Source organism: Bactrocera tryoni, chromosome 5, assembly GCF_016617805.1.
Source record: "Bactrocera tryoni isolate S06 chromosome 5, CSIRO_BtryS06_freeze2, whole genome shotgun sequence".
NCBI classification, from domain to species: domain Eukaryota; kingdom Metazoa; phylum Arthropoda; class Insecta; order Diptera; family Tephritidae; genus Bactrocera; species Bactrocera tryoni.
The window spans coordinates 80686678-80711924 of NC_052503.1; the positions used below are offsets into that span (position 1 = coordinate 80686678).

General features: G+C 38.0%; 1 protein-coding gene across 3 annotated transcripts in view; it reads right to left on the minus strand.

The window, feature by feature from the left end:
* Nucleotides 1-25247, minus strand: part of LOC120777359 — a 176382-nt gene extending 151135 nt beyond the window's left edge. For all 3 annotated transcript variants that reach the window (XM_040108628.1, XM_040108629.1, XM_040108627.1), the window contains exon 1: nt 25079-25247. The gene's annotated coding sequence lies outside the window, so the exon portion shown is untranslated. The remainder of the gene's footprint in view (nt 1-25078) is intronic.

The following is a 25247-nucleotide window of genomic DNA, read 5'->3' on the forward strand; positions in this document are numbered from 1 at the left end:
CAGAAGCCTCAACTACTTATACTCTTAACTTCGATCCATCCATGAAACAGCTCACTGCACCCCTTCTTAAACGGCTACGTACCGCCCACTAATCGCTCGCAGGTGTGTGAGCCCAGAAGGAACCGTCAGGAAAAGATTCTGGGATGCAGTAAACTAGATTGGAAAGAGAAAACATAAACTTAAACCTACAAGTAACTGAAATATTTTTTAGACCACCCAAAACTGCATAATCCCTACTTTATACCTGCTTGACACTTTTTCACGAGTTTTTCGAGCAGCCGCGCCGAAAATAATCAACTCTCATATACAAAATACCAATTGCCCTAATTGCGGCTAAAGAGAATTTTATTACCCATCTTCCTTTGAACTTTGCACTTAAGTAAAAACCTCAACAAAAAAAATAGAACAACACAAGAACAACTCTGCAACTCTGCGAAGAATGCACTTTTCGCAACAATCGAGCGCTACCCGACAGCGCAGTGCCACCGAATTTAAGCCAATTCTGATAGCTTTTACCGCACAATTACCTTTTAATTGATTTCCTTTGAGCAGCGCATATTTGAAGAGAATTGCTGATGGCCACCAACACCGCCGCGCTATACCAAGCGCTGCCACAGAAGCGCGCATACGGGGCTACCAACGAGACACACACACGCCGCGTTGCCATACTACTGAGTCGCTGTTTCGCTCGCAAGCGACAAAACTTAATTAAAAGAAGCCGTGCATGGAAACGTACATGAGTGGCGGATAACGGTGGATCGGAAGCGTGGGAGCGGCACCAAGAGCACTCAGCGAATAAGTAAGCAAAACAAAGGGGCAAAACGAAAAAAACGTGCAGAAATGCAAACAACAAAGAAGGAGTCTAAGCCAAAAATGTGGAATTTAAAAGCTGCAGTTAAATTTGTTACACTTGTTTCCAGCCACCACAACAACAAGCAAAACAAAAGTTACTCGCAACGTGCACAGCGAAAAACAATAACAATTACAACTACAATGACAACAATAACAACAACAAAACAAACCGCCACAACCGCAAAACTGCAAGAAAAGTCAGTTGCAAGTGGAGTTGCAGAGTTTAGAAGAGAATCGATGGAACGTGCGCCCAGCCAAGCCGAGTCCCTGCAAGCCAACGGAACGCGCTGCGACTGCGTTCTCCCAGTATACGTTTTGTACATACCCAGGTATACCTATACGTATTTGCATAGTTAATGGTTGCCGGCGATTACGCTAAGGCAAAGCACACTTCAAAGCCAACCAAAGCAAGGGAGCCGAAGAAAAATGGTGTTGCAAAGAGCCAACACAATCATCAAAAACAACAACTGCAACAACATTCGCAACTATACAGTTGTGTAGAAAATATGCATCTACAAACAAACATACAAACATATAAATTTTATTTGTACGTGTATAAAAGCAAAGTAAACAACAACTTTTAGCCACAACTAAGCATTGCTGGCTGTGTTCAGTGCATTTTAACTAAGCTTCAAAGTACATAAAAGGCGAATTGTATTCATCGGATATCTGCAAAGCGAACAGTGATTGCTGACATGCATTAGCAATGCGAAAAATCGGTTAGAAATAATTAGTTAAGAGTCGAAATTGTTACCATTCGCTGAAATGCCGAAACATCCTGAAGCGCACAGACCAAGTAAGTGAACGAACTTCACTTATTTTGCTTGTTACTTATCTACGAAAACTCCAGACACCTATTAATACACTGCACAGCAGTCCGCGGACCTCATGTTTTATATCTATCTACTTCTGTCTGCAGCATAAGACCTCTCCAAAGTTAGCCCATCTCACACGATTGAGGGCACAATAAAAGGTCGTGGTACAAATCTTATGTTTTATATCTATGTACCTGCTTCTGTCTGGAGTTTAAGACCTCTCCAAACTTGCACCATCTCATATAATTGAGGGCTGTGATCGTCGTCCGATCCCCAGCTGATTTTCGCCGCACGGCTTCTTAAAAAGTTCACAAAATCGTTCGCAAGCAGCTAAAATTTATAAATTCTTTCATTTATCGTACAGAAGACCTATATTACGAGAGTTCCATAATCCTCCAGCTGGATTTTGCTCAACCTTTCGATCTTTTTGGTGGGCAGGAACTCTCCAGGCCAACTTTTGCATGTGGCAAAAGTCTTCGACGTCTTGTTGTTGAGCAAAGAGTTCCCTATCAACTTGGCCAGAAAAAGGCAGAGATCTCCATGTTAATTTTAGTAAAAGTGACATCCTCGCAATGCCTACTTCAGCGGACCCTCCGCTGCTAAAAATTATTCATAATCTTTCGCAAGCGGCTAATTCCTCCATTTATCGTATAGCAGACCTAATTTACGAGAGTTCCATACTCCTCCAGCTGGTTTTTGCTCTACCTTTCGGTCTTTTTGGTAGACAAGAGCTCTCAAGTCAACTTTGCGTGCAAAGCAGACTTCGATGCTTCGTTATTGATCAAAGAGTTCACTTTCTAACAGCGAACAAACAGCTGGTATTTAATGATCGTTGGAAATTTGTATTGCCAGTAAAACTATGTAGAATACAGAAATATTTTTTTGGATTCGTTGAAACTGCAGACAATGGATCTAAAATACCACACAGTTATAACGAGATGAAACTAGTAACAAATGTTTCCGGATTTCAAAATCTGTTTATTAAACTAGATCCATATATGTACTTATAGTATTACTAACACATTGAATTTCTATGCACAGCAAAGCCGGGCGGTCGTCTATACATTTTTAACGATACTACCAAATCAAGTTGGAGCAGCAAGTTGCTTTGGCAACTTTCAGCGGTTCGTACAAGTTCCGCATGCATTAACATTTTCCTCGAATTTTCTTAGATGCAATCAATTACAGCAAAGTGAAGTTCTTTACAGTTTTCCAACAAACTTTGCCACTGTACACCCCAACAACAGACAACGCATGCCACACCGGCGCAGCCGCCCACCATTTACTACTTCGTTTAACGATACTAACTCATCCTTTTAAAAGTTAAGTAGCGATTGCAAGCGCCCTTTTAAAGTTACAACAATCTCCTTGTGCCTTTCGTACGCTCGCTCGACGCGTTGCAGCACGCACACATTGACGGGGTGTGCAAGTGTGCGCGCTAAAATGGCGTGGAATGAAGAAAGTAGCAATAAAAGAGATGAAAACACATGAAATATGCAAGCAAATTTAAACAAAAATACACCGACGCGCTGCCTGCCTCAATACTAATTCCACAGCTATGCGTTACAAGGTTGGTCATTCCAGGCGGAGGTACATACCTAGGCATATATATGTATGTATGTATATTAATAAATAAAGAAAAAACATTGACTACGGCTCCAGCGAAGTGATAATACCTTTCAGGGTTGCATTTTTTATAGCATAAAAGAGTATAAAAAGATCTTCAACTTGATTTTCAGCGGTCATTTTGCATGGCAGCTATATGCTGTAGTGGTCCGATCTAGAAAATTTCTTCAGATATTGTAGCGCTTGCTTAAAAAATAGTTTATACCGAGTTTCGTACAAATATATTGTCAAATAAAAAAGTTTTCATACAATAACTTGATTTTCAGCGGTCATTTTGTATGTCAGCTATGTGCTATAGTGATCCGATCTGAACAATTTGTTCGGAGATTATACCGATGCTTTAGAAAAGAATTCGTGCCAAATTTCGATAAGATATTTCGCGACATAAAAAAGTTTTCCTCATAGGGACTTGAGTTCGAAGGATCAGTTTGTATGGCAGCTATAAGCTATAATTGTCCGATCTGTACGATTTCTTCGGATAATGTAGATTTTCTTTTAAATAATCTGTGCCAAATCCCAATATGATATCTTGTCGAATAAAAGAGTTCTCCATACAAGCACTTAAGTTCGATGGGTCAGTTTGTATGGCAACTATATGCTATCGTGGTCCAATATAAGCGGTTCCGACAAATGAGCAACACCTTTGGGAGAAAAAGCCGCGTGAATATTGAAAATATCCTGTAGAGGGCATAAGAAATAGCAAACGCGTTTGCAACATTTGAATAAGCATGAATGGCGTAATGGCCGAGCGCTGCAGGATTAACCCTTACACTTTACTTTGGGCACTGTTGGTAATTGAATACTTTAGCGTAAAAATCGTAATTTTCTTTAGTTGGCAGTACAACAAAAGCGCACGCAGTTAAGTATTTAGTTAACTTCGGCAAGAAAATATTGTCAACATTTTTGTAGCTATTGCTTTTTGTGCGTGCAACACGAGTCAGATAAAAGTGTTTGCACAGTTAAACAGCGAAATTAAATAAAGCATAATAATAAAAAACCGTATGGCTTACCGTTATGCGGAACCCTCTTCGTTTTTTTCATTTTTTTTTTATTTTTGTTGTTGCTTTACCGTTTTTGTTTGTTTAAATATTCATTCATTTGCCAATTGGAAATTGCACTCAACGCATTACCCACCGACCAACCAACAGAATTGCATTTAATTATCAGTTTCATTTTACGCTACAATTAACACACACATACTCGCACGCATATGCACATACACTAGCGCGCATAAATAGTGCACACTTTCACATGAGACGCATTCGAATGTATGTATGTATGCGTGACGGCCAGTTGATGTCTGCGCAGCATATTGCATTTAAAGTCCTTAATGCTACATATGTGTGTATGTGTGTGCATTACGTATTATGGGCATTTTATTGGTATTAATACCTTTGCGTAGCATAATTTTTAATTAACTTTTTTTGCACAATTTCCTTTCATCACTCGCTTTGCAGACAATATAAGTCAGTTGGCATATAATTTAAAGTGAATCCTTTTCAATTAATGGTAAATTGTTATATTTTTCACTTACACAATATAACTAACAGATCAACATAACTACATATACATAGATATATGTTTTACATACATACTTATGTATAAGCTTCAAATCTCACTTTATTTTTTGGGCACAGTAGTATGTATGTATATGCTTACATATAGTACATACATACATATATACATACATCAAGTTATTAAGGCAATTCTAATCGATCAAAGCCATCAATTTTGAGCGCAAACGAATTAATACTTTTGGCTGCCTTTAAGTATAATGTATTGATAATTACAGAATATGGGAAAATAAGATAAGTTACAGGACAAGTGGGAGTATGCAACTGTCAAGATTTTTCATTGCAGAGCATAGGTAAGCGGCTTCAAGCGTCATTTGAATAAATACATAAAATAAATTACTTTAAGTAATCGTATACAAAAAAAAAAAAAATAAATGAAAAAGTAGTAAAAACCGTTAGCTTCTGCTACACTGAAGCTATAATACCCGCCACATGTAGCATAAATCGCTATAGCATAAGCTGCCTTGCAAACCGAAAGACGAAACTTAAGTCCTTGTATGGAAAACTTTTTTATTTGACAAGATATCTTCACGTAATTTAGCACAGTTTATTTTCCAAAACAAAAAATATAATCTCTAAATAAAGTTTTCAGATCGGATCACTATAGCTTATAAGTGTTGTACAAACTGGCCGCTGAAAATCAAGTCCTTATAAGAAAAACTTTCTTATTTGGTGAGATATATTTACGAAATTTGTCATGAATTCTTTTCTAAAGCAAAGGTAAAATCTCCGAACAAATTGTTTAGATCGGAGCACTGTAGCCTATAGCTGTCATACAAACTGACCGCTGAAAATCAAGTTCTTATAAGGACAACTTCTTTATATGGCGAAATATATTCACGAAATTTGACATGAATTATTTTTAAAGGCAGCGGTACAATCTCCGAAAATTTTTTTCAGATCGGTCATCTATAGCATATACATAGCTGTCATACAAACTGACCGCTGAAAATCAAATTCTTGTATGAAAAACTTGTTTGTTTGGTGAGATATATTTACGAAGTTTTACGTGAATTAATTTCTAACACAACGGTATCATCTTCAAACAAACTGTACAGATCGGAACACTATAGCATATAGCTGCCATAGATATTGACCGATAAAACCAAGTCCTTGTATGAACTTCTTTTGTTTTTGATAAGATATCTTTACGAAATTCGCTATAGACCATTAACCATAAGACCACGCTATAATGTCAGAAGACATTTTCTAGATCGGACAACTATAGTATATAGCTGCCATACAAACTGACTGCTCAAAATCAAGTTGAAGGACTGTTTATACCCTTTTATGGTTTTATGGTATAAGAAATACACCAGTGTAGCGTATTAGAGCTTCGTGGCTGCCTTGTTTTATTGCTTCTATTATTTATGCGAAAAATATTAATTCCATCGAGTGCAGCAAGCAGACATTTGCACTTAATCCTTCGATTTTCCTTCGCATTCAAATCCTCTTAAAAATCTTTGCAACACTTCCACTGCATGCAATCGCTTAAATTATACTCAATCAAATATATGATATTTCCTTAAAATATCCTATTCGTTTAGCAAAACAACAACTGTTACAATATTATTTGCATTTTAATGGTCTCAAAATATGCATGTAAACACACAAACACACACATGCACATAAACGTACACATATTCATGAATTCACATGTATATATGTATGAAATATGTATATGTATACGTGTAAGTTAGCGTTGTAGCCAGAGACATGCCATTTAGAAGAAAATCAAGAAAAAAGAGGAGAGAAATCCGTTTTTCTCACCAAACAGCAAGCAGCAATTTTGGTATTTGCATAAAAACTTTTCATTCGCCAAATGCAAGTAACTGCGAGAATTTCGACGAAAATATTTTCCACAATAAAGTTACAAACTCTGCCATAGAATGCAAAGTGTGCGCACACACTGCACCGAAAAACATACATATATACATATGTATGTGCATGTATGTGTGTGTGTGAGAGCGAGCCGTATTTATTTCAAGAAACTAAAACTATGCACTTCCGACACACCGAGGCAGGGCGGCACACAACACAAGGACACTGTAGTGTGCCACATTCCGGCAGCCGTTGCCACTGCCGTCGATGACTTAACTTCAGGCGACTGTGTGTAGCTTACAAAAACACTACAGCATGCCGCAGGGTGTTGGAGTGGCGTTGCCGTTGAACGGCGAGGCGCGGCGTAGGGGACAAGTGGCGGATGCTGCTATTTGCGCTTTAGCTGCAAGCGTGATTTTTTTCTTTGCTCGGCACTGCTGCATGCGCATTTACTGTTTTGATTTTGTTATTGTTGTTTTTGTTCATATTTTTTTCGGGTTATTTTTAGTACAATTTTCCCTTGGCTTATTTGTGCTTTTGCCATGCCGTTCTCGAGTTGAGAATTTTACACTTTTGCACTTAAATCCGGAAGCAAAGCTGCTTAAGCGGCGCAAATTGGCCAACGCGCTTAGGGTGCAGCAACAACAAGCGTCGCTGCCGTCGCCGCATAGACACCAAGGCACAGTTGCGGCACTGCCATGCCGACAACAATTTGCACTTGCCCTACGCCAGGGCACTTTCAGCAGTCACGCCGAGCGTCGAAAGCCAGACTACAACGACAATAACGACGAGCGCGGCGGAGGCAACGGCGACGACGACGAGGACTATGCGACAGTTAAGACAAAGCTAGCGCGAGAGTAAATGCAATGATCATAAGTGGTTGAGTGGGCAGCGAACGGAAAGCGGCATTGCACGTCAAGTGGCATGGCAGCAACAGCAACAGCAACAATAGCAGCATCACAGGCGAGAGTACAAATTCACAGCCGTTTCCGGATATCCGTGCGTACTTCAAGTATTTCCATGCGCGTACAGTCAAATGTGGCAACAAAGGCGTAGCAATAAAGCCAACAACAATAACAATTGTGCAAGCGACAACATTTTACCCACCGACAGTTAAGCAATTTCACCGACAATGTGCATCACGCCACGCACAAACACAAACGCGCGCACACTTCACGCTCACGCTTACGCAAAACAGCGCACAGCGTAGCCGAAAAGCAACCAAATAAAAGGCGAAAACTGTAAAGAAAACTGGTGAGCAGCGAGAATATGGAATATTTCGTTAGTTTTTTTACGTCCATTGAATATTTCCTGGATTTTCTGTACCAACGGAAATGACAATGTGCGGACAAAGTGGGTGGGATGAATGCTGGTCAGCAGAGTGCCCCCTGTACCAATAAAGCATATGCGAGTTATGGAAAGAAAAAAAATAACCAAATAACCGGTAAATTCATACTTTTTAAACAAATGGGACAACAGCGCCATCTGTCGCACTATTTTTTTGTGCTGTTAAGTGGACTCACCTTCTAACAAAGGTTTATAATCATTGACAAAACGATCAGAATTTTGAAAATCGTCCTTTCAAGAAGTTTCAGACGCTCTCTCCACTTTAAACGACCAGAAAGGTTTTTCGTATTTTGTCAATAGATGTCGTTGCAGTCGTATAGATCTAGTGCTACCAATCACATTGTGTCTTACCATATAGTGTTTGTAAGGTGAGATTTTAAGCTTCATTTAACCAAAAAAAAAAAAAATATTCGGGGAAGTTGAAAAGTTATAGATCTTTAAAAATTAGTGAAAATAATGAAGTAATTCGTTATATTTTGAAATTTTTGTATAAAAAAAGAAGAAAAAAACGGGTTTGAATCATTTAAAAAAGGCTGGCCACATGAATTGTGTGTGAAAAATTTAATGGACCGAATTAACATCTGCTATTCTTTGATTAAACGAAATGAAATCGGACCATTTCTGAAGCGAATGGTAACAGGAGATGAAGAATGAATCAAATATGACAATAATATGCGAAAAAGACAACAACAACAACAGAAAGGGCTTCGTTTTCCATCAGGACAACGCTAAACCAAACACATTTTTGAGGACTCGGCAAAAACTGGAAGAGCTTGGCTTGGAAGTTTTGACGCAACCACCATATAGCCCTGACCTTGGACCATCGGACTATTATTTGTTTCGGTCCATGTAGAACTCCCTTAATGGAGTAAAGTTGGTTTCAAAAGAAGCCAGTGAAAGTAACTTGTCGCAGTTCTTCGCCGAAAAACCAGAAAAGTTTTACACTGATGGAATAATGCCTCTAGCGCAATAATGGCAAAAAGTGGTCGACCAAATTGGTACATATTTGGTTCATCAAAGTTCATTATAAATAATAAAAATAATAAATTGAAGTTTGATTAAAAATACGAAAAGACTTTTTCGACTACCTTATATTAATCACCCATCTCTTAAGAAATGGTACAAACATTACTAAAAAAAAAAAAGTAATGGAAAACACGGTCAAAATTTGGAAAGTTGCCCTTTCAAGAAGTTTCAGACGTTCTCTCCACTTTAAACGAACAGATTTATTATGACATATCGTTCATATTTCTATAAAAGCTAGGTTCACATTGTCGGAATATACATATTTATCGCATTTTTATTCAAAAAACCAAAAATCACAATCTCAAATACCCCAATCGTGCTCCAATTGCATGTTACCATCACCATTAGATTTCAAATGTCTGGCTGAAACTTCAGCTCTCACTCGCGAGAGCAAGACTAACACAGCAAGCGACGGTTCGTTTAATCAACGAATTGCTAATTTGAGCGACCGCAAAAGCGCGGTTATATTTGAGGTTAAGTGAGGGCAAGCACAATTGCAAAAAAAAAGTATTTTAATTTTAGTTTTGTTGTACTTGGTGATTTTACTCACCAAAAAAATTATCTCTTTAAATAAAATTAAATAAGAAAGCTATTCAAATGAAAACAGTATATTCATCAAAAAATATTTAAAAGCAAGAGATTTTATAGCCATTAGCATAGCATATGGGATATTTACTGTTACAGCTACTGTGGTAGGTTTTGAAAACAAAACCGAAAAAAAAGAAAGTGAATTTGTCTTTGATTAACTTCACATTCTTTTTGATGTTATTGTATTTTCAGCGTTTAAATTTTATTTTGCTGCGCTTTGTTGTTGGCTGTATTGTTGTTTTGGTTGCTGTTGCTCTTTCAGCATCTCAATTTACTTCCTGTTGCTTTTGTCCATTTTTGCAGTATTTCATATTTTTTATTGGAAGTCTTCTTCTACCTCTGCTTGTTTTTATTAGAAACAGCAGCGACGCCAAACTGATGACGAAAGGAATGCTGCCGCTCACACACACATGCTTTCATATTTTTGCGGTGTAATGCATATTCTTGCGTACACACACAAGCGCACAGACACAAGTGCGCATTTATCCAGCTATATTTATACCCCTTTGCCTTAATACACAGCGTAACCTCACATCCTATACGCTTGCCACATATGCTTGTTTGTATGGGTTTGCATTTTCTCTCATTCACTGGTTGATTTCGTTATTTAAGTAAACTAGTAAAGGGTGGTTTTGGGCGCACATCCTTACAGCGCACATACACATACACACATACTCATAGAATATGATGCTGTAAGCTTGCTCGTAATGGTACTACAGCACCCAGGCATCCGCTAGTGCCGCTAGCCATACATGCTCAATACACATGTATACGCACACATATATACGTACGTACATATGTACAGCAAGAAAAAAACGTTTACTTCGATTGCACCGAAGCCTTAATACCCTTCACAAATAAAAATGTTTCCACAAAAGAATTAGATTTCTTCGGTCAATTTGCATGGCAGCTTTATTCTTTAGTGCTTCAATCTGAACAATTTTTAGATATTATAGCTTTATTTCAAAAAATAATCAGTGCCGAATTTCGTCAAGATATCTCGTCAAATAAAGCAAGCACTTGATTCCGATTGTTCAGTTTCTATGGCAGCTATGCTATAGTGGTCCGATATCGGCGATTACGACAAATTAACAGCCTCTTGGGGACGTAATTACGTGTATCAAAGCGATATCTCAGAAATTATACTTTGTTCAGGGTATAAAAATGTATCTGTCTACGTGTAGCCAGCCAACAAACTCTTTTATAGTGAGTTGAGGTAGCATATTCCCTGCCAATTTCTTGTTACCACCAATGTTTTTACCACTTTCGCCTGCTCTTAATATTATTGTTGTTGATTTTGTTTTTTTTTTTTATATTTTGTTGCTCTCATTTTGTTGTTATTGCCGTAACATTTCTTTGTTGTTACGAGTATAGCTTTGAAAGTTCCGTTGATGCGCTCAATGCGCCGCCACATTTGCTATGTGTGTGCGTACATGTAGTGGTGAGGTACAGAGTTGGCATGAAACTCGAATTTTCGGAAGATACTGCGCACACATACCCACATACATACAGATATGAATATATAATACATGCGCTCTTCGGTGGCAAGCAGTTGCGTGCGTGTGCGTGCGGTGGTTCACCAATGTTGCACGTTGTAAATTACCGAAAACGTCGCAATAAAAGCGAAAGTGTAATATGCACACAAACGGTTTTGCCGTTTCATCGTTTACCGTAGTAGAGTAACGTTTTGGCGCTCTCGGCATGTGTGCGTCCGTACAGTGGTCCACATATGCCGAATGTGTGCATAAAATTTTTAGTGGAAAAACTATTACTTAGAACTTGACTATATGACTGGTTTGTGGTAAGTCAGTTCTCAAAGAAATATTATTAGAATAATCGGTTTAGCTTTATTGAGCTCACTCGTGTAAAATTTTCGGAAATTGAGAGCCAACTTGGTAAATTTTGAAGGTTCGTTTAGGAAGGACTTCGAGTTATTATACATCTGGTATGCTATGTCAACAGATCTGTGTGGTTTCTCAACGTGCTCAAGCTGGCACTTCAATATTTTTAGGTATTAGAGGCAGATACAAAGATTCCTAGAATGATCATGAGCTCAAGCTTGAACTTCAATATTTAAGGTCTTGGTATTAACAACAATCGAGAGAGAGGCAGATACAAAATTTTGTAGGGCACAATTTACGACATATAGAGCATATAAACCCTATAAAATTTATTATACCACATCTGTTTCTCAGAAAAAGTATAATATTAACACAGTCTTTGTGTGCTTCATGACCTCATGCTTGCACTTCAATATTTAGGGTATTGGTTATACAAACAATTGAGAGAGAGGCAAAGAGGGGAAACGTTTCCTACGAGTTAATTTAGGGTTTAGGGCATAGAAACTTTAAAAAATTTCTTTATTATATCTCATCTATGGAAAAAATGCGACTAAAGAAGATCTCCTTCAGTCTCCAAAGGTTATAAATGTCAGTAGGCTTACTAAAAATAAAGAGTAAGACGCAATTTAAAAAAGTCCCTGAAACAGCGGGAACCTACTCCGTGCTCAACCTAGAGACAAAATTGTATGAAAATGCAAAGAAAAGCTAAGAGCAATAGTTTCTAGATCTTTCAGTACTGCATCAGCACTCTTGGTCCCGATCCGCAGTTTAAAAGGAAAATTAACCCGTTAGCAACACATCGTCCCACTGTATGTTTAAAAATTAAATTTTATGGTGTAAACGAACTGAATAAATACCCGTCAACTATAAAAAATGCACACACACACAAACATACATACATAAAATCAGGTGAACATGAAACTTTGGCGTTTACGCTTTAACTTCAAGTTTATTTTTGCCACGCTAAAGAAAATATGCACTTTGTGTCGGCCAACAACAACAACAATGCAACAGCAAATGTGTAAATAAGTACGCCGGGCTGCAACAAATAGAAACGTCAAGAGTGACAGCGTATAGCGAGCGAGAATTTGCGAGCGTAACCTCATCAAGCAATGCGGATGTCTAAATAAGCAAAAACAATATGCATTTGTATATGTGTGCATACGTATGTATGTACGCTTATTTATGGCTTATAGTTACAGCAAATAATTTCAAAAACAGAAGATATAAATATGTATATATAAATAAATAAATGAAAAATACGCGAAAAACTAAAGAGGCGGCAACTAAGCGCCACCTGAAGCTCGAATAGCGCACGGTACATATACACACATATATATATATATGGATGTATGTATTTATATTTGTCTGTACAAGTATGTGGTTGCGTGCTTTTGTTTGTCCAAAAAATGTGGCACGAAAAGTTTGTCGCGAATTTTCGGAGTGAAAGAAAACAGTTTAACGCGTGGGTGTAGCCGAAAAAAATATATTTATTACAAAAAGTTAAAAAAAAATCAACAACAAAAAATGGTAACTTCAGCAAAGCCATAATACCCTATACGAATTCACTTCTTGCAGCATATGTGAGAATAAAAAGGTCTTCAACTTGATTTTGATAGCTCAGTTTGTATGGCAGCTAAATGCTATAGTGCTTCGATCTGAAGAATTTGTTCGAAGGTTGTAGCGTAGCCTTTGACAATAAGTTTTGCCGAATTTCGTGAAGATAGCTCGTCACATAAAAAATGTTTCCATACAAGGACTTGATTCCGATCGTTCAGTTTATATGGCAGCTATATGCTATAGTGGTGCGATTCCCACAAATAAGCGGCTGCTTGAAAGGAAAAGATCGTGTGACAAATTTCAGATCGATATCTCAAAAAGTGAGGGAATATCTCCGACGTTTACTACTGACTGGTAGAAACTGCATGCCATGCCATACCCTATACAGGGTATAATATTAAACGCATAGATGTACACATATACTGGCATTTTACCATGTCTGCATGTATGTATGTCTAAAAATAAATTTTAAAAATTTAAAAATTCTATACGGAAAACACTTAAATACAACGCCACAAAAGGCGTGTGGAGCGTGAAAATATTTTCAAGAGGAAATAACAACTGCCAAACCGGCTGCAAATAAAATACAAACGCATATATAATATATATGTACATACATAGATACATATAAATATACACACGCCGCCATGCAATTTTTGACAGGTTGAAAAAACGTTCGAAATATATTGCAACGGAACGCTTACGTGGAGCTTATTGCGTGGTTCGGTTAGCCAAACATACGTTTTATGTTAGTTTGCCGCAAAAAAAGAACCAAAACAAAATAAACGAAAAAAATAAAAATATATAACAATAAAAAAATAAGTATCACAGAGAAGAAAACACAAATATTATAAATAAACACAATGTATTACGTCATTTGTGCTAACAAAATGATAGACGTGCAGCTTTAGCAACCACTGAAGGCGGCAAAAATGTGCGCAAAGCCACCAATGCACCGTTGGGTGCTGCATTTTTCTTACATACCCCCAGACACATTCATGTATGTAAGTGTGTGTATGCTTGCCAGTAGACCGTCACATACTTTGAGGCGCAAGCCAGCTTCATTACAAGTAAAATGAAGTTGAGTAGTGTCGGTTAAAAAAAATAGTTGAGAGCACACAGCGCAGTGATAGTCTCGATAACAGTGAGAATAGCAAATAAACATACAAACAAATATATCAAGTTGACAGAGATAGATGGTTGTAGTGGTGTAAGATATGAACAGTAATGCATAAAAATATGATTACTGTTTGTTATGGGAAATATAACCGGAATATAACCGATATAAAACAACAGGACTTAATTTCAAATATTTTTTTTGTATCTGGACCCAGTGATGCAACAACTTCTTTAAGCCATCTGAAAAATATATTTGCTGGAGGTCTGATCCTTATTTGATTCAAATTTCGACTCGGTTGCGTAACTTTTTCTAATTTGGAAACAATAGAAAGGCCTTCGGAGCCATATCTGGAGAAAACGGTGGATGGTTCAGAAGTTCGTTCGGTTCGATCGATTTAACCTGACGAAGGCGCAGGCTTCGCCTTCTACAAAGTAGGTTCGCCAAATGAAGACTGTTCAAATGTTCGAGCGTTCCTTGCCCTTTGGTTTGTACCAGGGGATCCGTGTTTCGGTGACGGTCAATGATGCAGAATTGCGCTTAAACAGGTTCAAGCACTATTGAGGGGTTGAACCCTTGACCCAGTGATCCTCCAACTTATTTAAACCGTCTAAAAAATACGTTTTCTAGAGTTCTGAAAAAGCCTTTTCACTCACTTCGACTCCGTGCGTGACTCTCTTTTTTAAGTTTGAAAACTTCAGATGTTCGTAGTCTAATTCGATCAGTTTGATCCTGGCGAAAGTATAGTCTTCTCCTCCTACCAAATTAGACCTCTGTTTCGAGCGTTCCTTGGTCTCTGGTGCATGTCAGTGGATCCATGTTTCAACTTCAACTTCTACGGATAGCGATTAAACGCAGTCAAACACTATAGGGAAGTGACCTCATGGTTACAATTGTTGTCCGGAGCAAGCAAACAGTGTACCCACCCGCCAACAGTTTCTTCCTGCCCGATATTTCAAACAGAATGTGATCCACGCGGCAGTCGGGATGCTTTCTTTTTCAGCTATCTCGCACACTTTTCACTGGTGTCTAAGTATATGAGATTGACAACTTTTGTCCCTTTCAAAAAGGGGAACTGAGTCATCGACCGATATTGCTCTAATGGCAAAAACTTTTCAGAACCTTCACATTTTCCAGGAGTAGAGTTCCACTGTTCAAATTTTTTGTAAACTTTCTGTAAGAACACATTTTCGCAAGTCACTGTAATGCCATTAGACACAGCTATATATCGCAACTCACACGCCCAAAGCGACGACGACAGGTAAGCGCGCCGGCAATGCACGCTAGTGACAATGATGATGACGACGCGTCGTTGGTGTTGGCACTGTCGGATTTACATGTCCTCTGCTAACCCTTGCCAGTGTCAGGCGTGGGCGTCTGGACGCCAATAGGTATATTATTAAATGAAGTGATGTGGCGTGGCCTGGAGTGAAGCGGCGTGAAGTTTGGCGACAAGCAGTGCTGAGCCGTGTGGCAAGCGGAACTTAGTGCAGTGCTTCAACGACTCTCGTTTACTTGCAACTTTTTTCCGCCGCTCATTTTTATGACTTTGAATGGCAGCCGTAGGAAAGTAGTAAAATACCAAAACACAAAATAAAAAAAAAACAAAGAAGAAAAGAAAAAAAGAAAAACTAGAAGCGTTGATATAAACGTGAGGTGCGCTTCATAAGCTGTAGCCACAAGCAGGCAACAACACATACCCACTTCCTCATACATATGAATGAGTATGAGGTGGTGTGAGTTGCTGTATATGTGTGAGCATCTGAAGACACCTACACATGTAGTTACAAGTCACTTGAATCCAGTGTGCTTGCATGGCTGTGCCTTCGCTTTGGCTGCCTGCGGGCACTCCTACTGACACTTCTCCGCTCGGCACTTTGTGGGCTCCATGTGTGTGTGTGTGTGTGTGTGTACGTCAAAGCCGTTACTTGACAGGCAAAGTAAGCGTGGCATGCGAAGCTATATGCATATACATACATACAAACAGGAATATAAAAGGATTCTCACACGAAATGGCGCAAAGAAAAACGTAAACTTTTCAAATGAATTTCACTTAGAATTACGAGATTTTTACATTTTCACTTGTTGTCTGCAACATTTCAATGTTTCCATTTTTATTATACATTCCACTCGTTTGTTGTTGTTGTTATTGTACTTGTTGTTGTATATCATTGCATGTGTTTATTTATGTATCTCTTGCCTAACAAAACCAGCAGCTACCCCGAGCCAGGGCAGCTCCTGTCACTTGGCGGTGGCGTTAACGGTATTGCCATTGCCTATGGTAGGAGGTTATAATGAGGAAATGGTGCCTAAAACTATTTACATTGACATATTGAATGTGTCTCCGACCGCTGTCACTCTGTGCGAAACTCGCGCCATTTCACCCAGCCAACCATCCATCCAGCCTGCCAGCGGAGCTCCTGTAGATATCAGCCGCTCCTCCGTTACTTTGCATTATCGAGCATGGAGGATTCAAGGATTTCAAGTGCTTGTTAATTTAGATTAGGACGCATTTTTCTAGATTACTTAAGCGTGTTTGGGAGCGGCGGGTAGATATCTATCGCTTTTGCTTCTATTTTTTTACACTCAATCTCTTTTATTTCTACTTTTTTTGCAATCACACAAGTTGTTAGCTTAAGGAATAGATTTACTTTTGCGTTCGTTGGCATTTGTTTGTCTATTGACGGTGTCTATTTGACAGCGCCCGCTTTGGTATGCGTTAGTGTAACGGTATTTGTACGTTCGCGTGCGCTTGGCTGGCTAAATTTTAAAATGATGATGCAGTTAAAGAGCGGAAACGGTAACACGTTTTTCTAACCCATCTACTTGATTGTTTTTATACATATTTACGCTGTTGTATTTTCACATATACATATATACATATATATGTGTGTACTTTATGTGTGTACTGTTAGTATATTAATATGTGTATCCGCATACCGAACAATTTAGAAGACCTTATTGCAATGTTGCATTAGTTTCAACAAGCGTATTTAATTTAAAAGGAATTTCAACGAAAAAATAAGGCGGAATCGGCATTCGGCTGCACCGAAAATAAAGAATAACAATTGTAATAATAAAAAAGTACAGCGTTTCCGCATATAAAATCCGAACGCTTTAAAATAACTGCGAATTATTAAAGGAATTTTAGGAGAAGAGCTTTTCGTGCAAAACAAGTACTGAAGTAGCTACAAGCAGCAAAAAATCTTAAATTCGACTGCACCGCAGCTATATTACCCTTCACGGGTGTATTTATTATAGCAGAAAAGGGTATACAAACATTCTATCTTGGGTTTTAACGGTCTGATTCTACGGCAAATATACGATATAGTGCTCCGATCTGATTGGAGACTGTATCTTTACCTTGGAAAATAATATGTGGCAAGTTTCAGGAAGATATCTCTTCAAATCGGTCAGTTTGTATGGCAGCTATATGATAGTATATAGATCTAAACAATATCTTCGGGCATCGTAACCTTGCCTTGGAAATTAATCTGTGCAAAGTTTCTTCAAGTTACCCTTGCAAATAAAAAAGTTTTCCATACAAGGACTTGAGTTTGATTGGTCAGATTGTATGGCAGCTATGTATAGGCTATAGTGATCTGATATCGGCGGTTCCAAGAAATGAGCAGCTTCTTAGAGAGAAAAAGACATCTGGAAAATTTTAATCTCAAGAACTGAGGAACTTATTCGCGTGTATAGAGACACACAGACGAGCATAAGTAAACCTACTAAGTTCGTCAAACTGAAATCGCTGGGAATACTGCCAAGTTGACAATTCTTATCGAGATGTTTGTAGTTCCGTACCAGTTCCACTCATATAGACTTAATCCTTTCGAATCCTGCGAATGTATACAGGCAGCCATGGCTGATCAGATTATTTCAGAACAAACTAAGGTCCATCCTAGATTAATACGATTTTTTTCGTAGTCACCCAAAAAACAAAAGTCTTCAAGTTTGGTTATGTGCGATATTCTAATATCTAATATTAAATAGGATATTAGAAAGCAGTTTTTTAAGGAAGGGAATATATCTTATAGGCTGAATTCACTCATTCGTCCGAAGTGATGCTTCACAAGGAAATTTAGCTTCTGATCATACAGTATCAAAGGCAATATATCCTCAAATAGATTTGCTGAGGCAAGAAAAGTTCTTTGAAGAGCCGTTTTATTTAATAAATAGTAATTTTAATGTACCTTAATAATCAAGGAATAATTTCGAAAACTTTTGGATTCACTTGATGACATAGCCGATCTCCAGGAGGAACTCCGAAAAAAGGTATTGAAATTTCCCTGATCCGGTGAGTCAGAATTTTCTGCTTAAAACTATTTTAAGTCCAAAAAGTTAAAATTTAATTTTTCCTCAAATGAATATAAGTAATGATGGAAGGACAAAATGGCGGCTTTCTAAAATAAAAGTCGTTTGTTTTTTGTGAAAAAAATATACGCTTCAGAGCGGCCAGAAAAATTATTATTTAAAATCATATCCTTCGATCATTACCTGAAAAATATAACAGGTGTTCTCTAGATCTGGCCTCCACCGACTATTTCCAGTCCTCAGACCCCAAAAGAATGCTCTGTGGGCATAAATTTTCGTCGAATGAAGAGTTGAACGCCGAAACTGGGCCTATTTTGAAGCAAAAGACAAATCGTACTACAAATATGATAACGAATAGTTGGAGGGTTGTAGTGTACATATATATATAAGAGTTAAGAGAACTATGTTGAATAAAAAATATATCAAATATCGTTATATTCATGTCCACTCACTCACTCACTCCAGTAGAAATAACCCCTTAAGAAAACTACTATGTTCTAAATAAATTTCCTCAGGTAATGCTCTATCGAAAAAGATGAAAATTGGCAACATCGCCTGGTATTTACTTCAAAGTTGGCGAACTGGTTAGGAAAGGGATAAGTTAACATTGCTTCAAATTGCTTAAGAGTCGTCGATAACAAGTTAAGTATTGGCAAGTTTTTTTCTGCTTCAATCAACATAATCTTTTGGCATTTTGTTTTGAGCGCACTTAAAGCTCGTTTAAGTACACTTATTGTCAACAAAAGTTAATAGAAAGCCTGGTCGGTCCAACGCCGGGGTTTTCAGAGTTCTTTTGTGTGGAACTTTTTTCTGCAAGGTGCTTATTGTCAACTAAAGTTCATAGCAAGTATTCTTAATTAGAAATTATATCTTTACAGAGGTATATGAGATTCCCTCAACCCAACGCTATCAACCTAACCTCAAAAAATTATATATTCAAGTTGGGCAAACAACTAGGAGTTACTTCAAGCTTTCATAAGCCATTCTTAATCACAGCTTACTAAGTAAGTCGTTATACAATACCAACCTGCACAGATAGGATTTTATTATAACAAAACTCTTTAGGGCTTATACGAAATGAAAGCTCACTTACAACATGCCAGAAGTCAGGATGTGAGTAAAATTGCATGCACTACATACCATACAGGTATGTATGTATATATTTTTAAAATTGTATGCTGAGAAGTCTATGACAGTTACAAGCCGAGGGATATTATATTTTAAACGATTTAGTTACACATGCTGACATGTAGACACGCACACACACTACAAGATAGCTGCATACAGCCACACAGGAAGCACGAACTTCTGCACAACCATAACCATTACGCCAAACCAAGCCACAATAATCCAAGTTTTTAACAAGCTCAAGGGTATGGGCTGCCTACACGTAGATATATGTGAGTGTGTGTGTGCGTTGTAAATGATTGTAGGAGAACGCAATGATGCTGAAAGCGATTCTAAACAAATTTGTGAATTTTCATTTTAGTGTTCATTTTTTCACAAACTTGCAGCCGCCATTCAACGCACGACAAAGAATAAAGCATACAAGTAGGAGGACAGGAGTTGGGGGCCTTGTAAGTGCCGTGTGTCAATGTATTTGTGTGAGTGCAATAAAATATGTAAGGGCGCACAAAGCAACGGAAAGGCAGTAAAGGCTGATGACTGTGTAGACATTTGTATTAGTTTTGTTTTTTTACAAGAATTTACACACACACATACGAGTACGCATGCAGCAGCACCGTAGTCTTGTAGATCGCGCACTTACAACGACAAGCATGATTCGTATGTACACATATACACACACTCGTGTGCATATATGTATGCGTGTAGGCGATTGGCAATGCGCGAATGCTCGTCTGCGCCGCTGTCAACCGATAAATTGCTGTGTGCGCCTATCATTCAAGTCGATTGCCTGTCAAAAAAATTCAAATTTCCTTCACTTTCATCTTTGATACGTCATAAGCGGCGACGTAGTTGACATCAAACTGATTTACTTGCGGAACAAATCTACCATGGCGGGGAGGTGGGCGCTTTATTAAAGTTTATATGATATAGTAATATGTATATGTATGTGTGTATGTGCGTGTGTGCAGCCTAACGAGGCAAGCATGTGTGGCATGTATGGCTTTTGTTTGCGAGATAATGACTGCCTTCGGCAGGCTGCACGTAATATACACTACATTACTGGGAATCCGTTTAGGTGAAGCCATCGAGCATTAAATGGAATTTTGAGGAAATTGAAATATTAATTAAAATATGTCTGAACGTTAATGTGGTGTAAAAAAAATCTGAGATTAACATAAGGCTTCTGATTTGTTAAGTGGAAATTATACAATTATGGGAGGTGGTATAATAAGCAAAATAAATTCTAATATACCATGCGACGAAAGTCACAAATATAGAAGGCAAATGCTGTCAAACATACAATCAAGATCAAATTTGACCCGGATTGCTCTATTTTTTTTTCCAGAAGTCCTTTTTTTATATATATCTTGATCTCCATATGTCAATTAGTGAGCATTTGACAGTTGTTTGTTTATGACCCGAAAAATTTGTCCGACGATTTTTACCTTTAAAAAAAAGGTACAGTTTGTTTGAAATTTTTTCGTTTCCAATAGAATCACGGATACGAGAAGCAGAAGTGCTTTGGGAAGTCTACATCATTACAAATACAAGTATTTGAGACCATAGCTTTTCTGCTATACGAGTAAGAAGTACTTTCCGAACAATATCAAGCGACCCTACTGAAGTTCTATCTAGTATGCTGCCCATTGACATCCAGGGAGACGAATTCGCGCGATTGGACTAGAGCTGCCTACAGGAGTAAAAAGAGAGGAGAGAACCAAAAACATCACAATGTGGTAGCAACGGCGGCGTACCTCAACTAAACCACTGTAAACCCACAAACTGATTCTGTACATCCATTCCCGGATAAATAGACAATATGTGACCAAGTCTTCCACGTAATCCAAAAACTGAGTTGACATGGATGCTTTAGAGGCCCAGTCAAAGATCTTACTGGCATCGGAAGGATTAGTGAAAACATTTTTGAAAGATCATTTAGACCTGAGAAAAGTGAAAGCATGATTGGTTCCAAAATCACTAAATTTTTTCGAAAAAGAACGTCGCATTAACGTTTGTGAAACAATGCTTTCCGCCTTTCTAAATGTCATGAAACATACACATTATTGGATGTAAGTATGTATGCCCAATATCATAGCAAAGGTGAGCCGAAGCCGAAAACTACGTCAAAGGAATACTATATGTTGTGCGTCGTTTCCGCAAAGCTATGCCCAAAACGAGGCCGAAATTATGGGCTGACAACTCTTGGTTTTTGCACCACGATAATACACCATTAAATACTGCATTGATTCTTCGTAAGTTTTTCACCAAATTTTCAACCAATATCTTGCCGCAAGCACCGTATTCGCCTGATTTAGCTTCGTGTGATTTCTGCCTATTCAGCAAATTCAAGCGACTAATACTGAATCCGGTTCCGAGGGAGAGATATGAGTTGGAAGTAAATGATGTTTAGCGGACTAAAATTCCGCATTCCGGATTTCACTGCTTCTCCGTACTAAAAAAAACGTATTTGAGTGGCACAAAGGATTCAGTGAAGATCATAAAGTTATCAAAAAAACTTTCAACTTCACTGTCCAGCTTTCGCCGGACTAAGGTTGAAGCATCTTGGTTACCATACTTTGTACGAATCCGGCGAATTGGCTGAAGTAGATATTGGCCAACTCAATATCTAGGCGCTTTGTAGATATACGAAGAAGCGTCTCTAGCAGTCTAAGTGGGATTAATCGTGGTCTCACGAATATCAGCCTACTTAGGTGAACCTAACCTAAACTAACCTAATCTAACCTAAAAGTCGCAAAAGAGCTGCTTGACAGCGTAGCTGAGAACCCTAGATTCATCAAACGTACCAGGATTGGTCTTGCCACCAATGGATTTATGAATATGACGTCGAAACTGTTCAGCACCCGAGCAAAGAAATAAATCAAACTAGAGGCTATTTTGTTCAGATGGTATACCTCAAAGCTTTTTGCTTGAAATGATTGCAGTTGGATTTACATATAAATATACTCGTGTATAATTCAAGTTTTGTTTATTTTTCGACAAATTATAATTTTTGAGCCCTTCTTTTTTGTGCGCCCTCAACATTCTCCGTAAATTTTGCTTCACTTTGACCTGAATACGAATATAAATGCTAGCCAGCATATTTTATTAGTGCATTTGTACAAACAAATAGACAAACAGGCTTCAACACACGCACTCACATATACATATATATATATATATATATATGCAAGCACAATTTATATCCGCATATATACATATTTAATTGCCTTGCATGCATAAATGACAAAGTTTGGACACGTCCAAACTGCATAGTGCCAGTGATTGCAGTGGAGCGTGCGCCAAAAACTCTGCATACAACAACAATATATCACATTTATTAGAGACTCACTTATATATACATATGTTTGTATATTCTTTTTTCTATGACTCATGTCCGTAATGAATTGAGTCAACTTTTAAGCGCATATTTCTCTCTTTTTTTACATACGAGTAGCTGGTACTCGCATACAGCTTGGCCTCAATGTTGTTGGCCGACGCATGTGTTCTTCAACTTCTTCTTCCTAATTTAGAAGAAAGAAAATGGACATCTCGGTAAGGATGTGTCACACTGATATGCTATTCAGACGTAAAACTTTTAATGGGATAGATGTTGAACTTTATTTCTCTATTACTTTGTAAACGGTGAGTGACAGCATGCATATGTGTGTATGCAAGTGTACATATGTACATATCTGTGATAACTAGCAGTTGTCATCAACAATAAATTAAAGGATATTGATATAGCTGACCATATACTTGTATGTTTATATGCAATGCTAAACCAGATTTTAACTAAACAACTTTCTTTTTTATTTAGCGAAGGACTTAAAGCGGCGACAAGAGATTCACTTAAACAGAGCTCAAACTTACAAAAACTTGGTTATAGTTTTATATGAGCTCACGTTTAGGCTCTCCCCACTATATATAATTTCGGAACTGACCAACCTAAGAATGACGTTATCAGAATATATAAAAGGGAGGCTAATTATATTATTAATAGAACTTGAGAGATAGCAGCGGCGAGATTACCACGACAGTCGAGTCTATGCAGCCGGAACGATGTTGATTTTCATCTCGGCAGCATTCCCCAATTAGACGACATTACCAATAGCAGCAAACAAGAGAACTACCTAAACAGAACCTGGACTCCCAAAAACTTGGGTATGGGGTTATATGAACTCACATTTAGGCTCCCACCAATTACGGAGCTGACCACCTGAGTATGACATCCCGAGGATATGGAAAATGAAATGTAATAATAATTCGGAAGATGAGAGACAACAACGGCGAGACTCCCACGCACCCTCCTTCAACTTTCATCTTGGCATTCCCCAAGTAGACGACATTACCAATATGATAAACCTCAGAAAATTAATAATAAATTACTACAGGCAACAATCAGAACTGGATTTCCTAACTCAAAACGAACATCTATAAGAAACACTTACATAACGGCTACTCAAAAGTAGCATAAAGAAACCTTGCTGAGATAGTGGAACAAAGAATCAAATTGTCAGAGCCTTAGTTAGTTTTTTTTCTGTACTGCAGACAGTATGGATCCTTGGATATTAAGATACAAGTATGTAAAGCAAAACTAGTTGACTGACAGATTGATTAGGAAAGTAGCGTATATCAAACCTGTTTGTTCGGAATCATTTTGTAGTCCTTTACCCCACCACCAAAGAAGAGCTACGGGTAGGATAATGGAACAAAGAACCATAGTAAGGTTTTCAGGCATATTTGCTGTACTTCAAACAGCATAATTCCTTGGATATTTGGATGCAAGGACGTACAGCGGACATGAAGCCTGTAGGACCGGAACCATTTGTAGGAGTTCACCAACCATCAAAGAAGAACTCCGGCTGGCGGAAACAATGAAAAGGGTTATAGGCCAAAGTGTCCATACTTCGCCAAACGAAGCTATTTGTGGAGGGCACAAACAAAAATGATGCAGACTTTATATAACCTGATAATCAAGAGCCTCCTAGAAACAAATTACTTATAGACGCTGTGTATTCAGGCATCACATGCACAAAATGGACATTTGGTCGGCGGAAGACCGTATTTTCTGCGATCTCGCAGCAGAGTCTCTGCGCACATATTCCACGAATACGCAGCGATCGCAAGAAACTGGAGCAGGTTAACCGGCATGACCTTCACGTAAAGGGAACATGTCACCTTTAATACCCCATGTGCATTACTAGGTTTCCTTAATAATAATGTGAGTGAAGTGAGAACAGACGAAATAATCAAAATATCACAAAATTTAGAACGCAAATAAATAGTCTAATGTTAATGAGTAACCACTATTCAATAAGACGTCGATATGAAGCTAAAATGTATAAAACTTAAAATAAAACAGAAGAGTTCAGAAATGTAAACGAAAACAATTAAATTTATGACGGCGCACTGTGAAATTGGCTATGTTGATTTAAATATTTAATAAAAAATTTTTTCAAAGCTCACCTGCATTAAACTAACTGCAAAAACATTTATCCTCGCGTATTTTTGCGAAAGAATTTATGTATTGTTGGTAACTGTATAAATATAACTGCATCCTCCTTCGTTAGAATTCACTAAACACACATTTTTTCTTATTATTTACCACATAAATATTTTTAAGCACTAATATTAT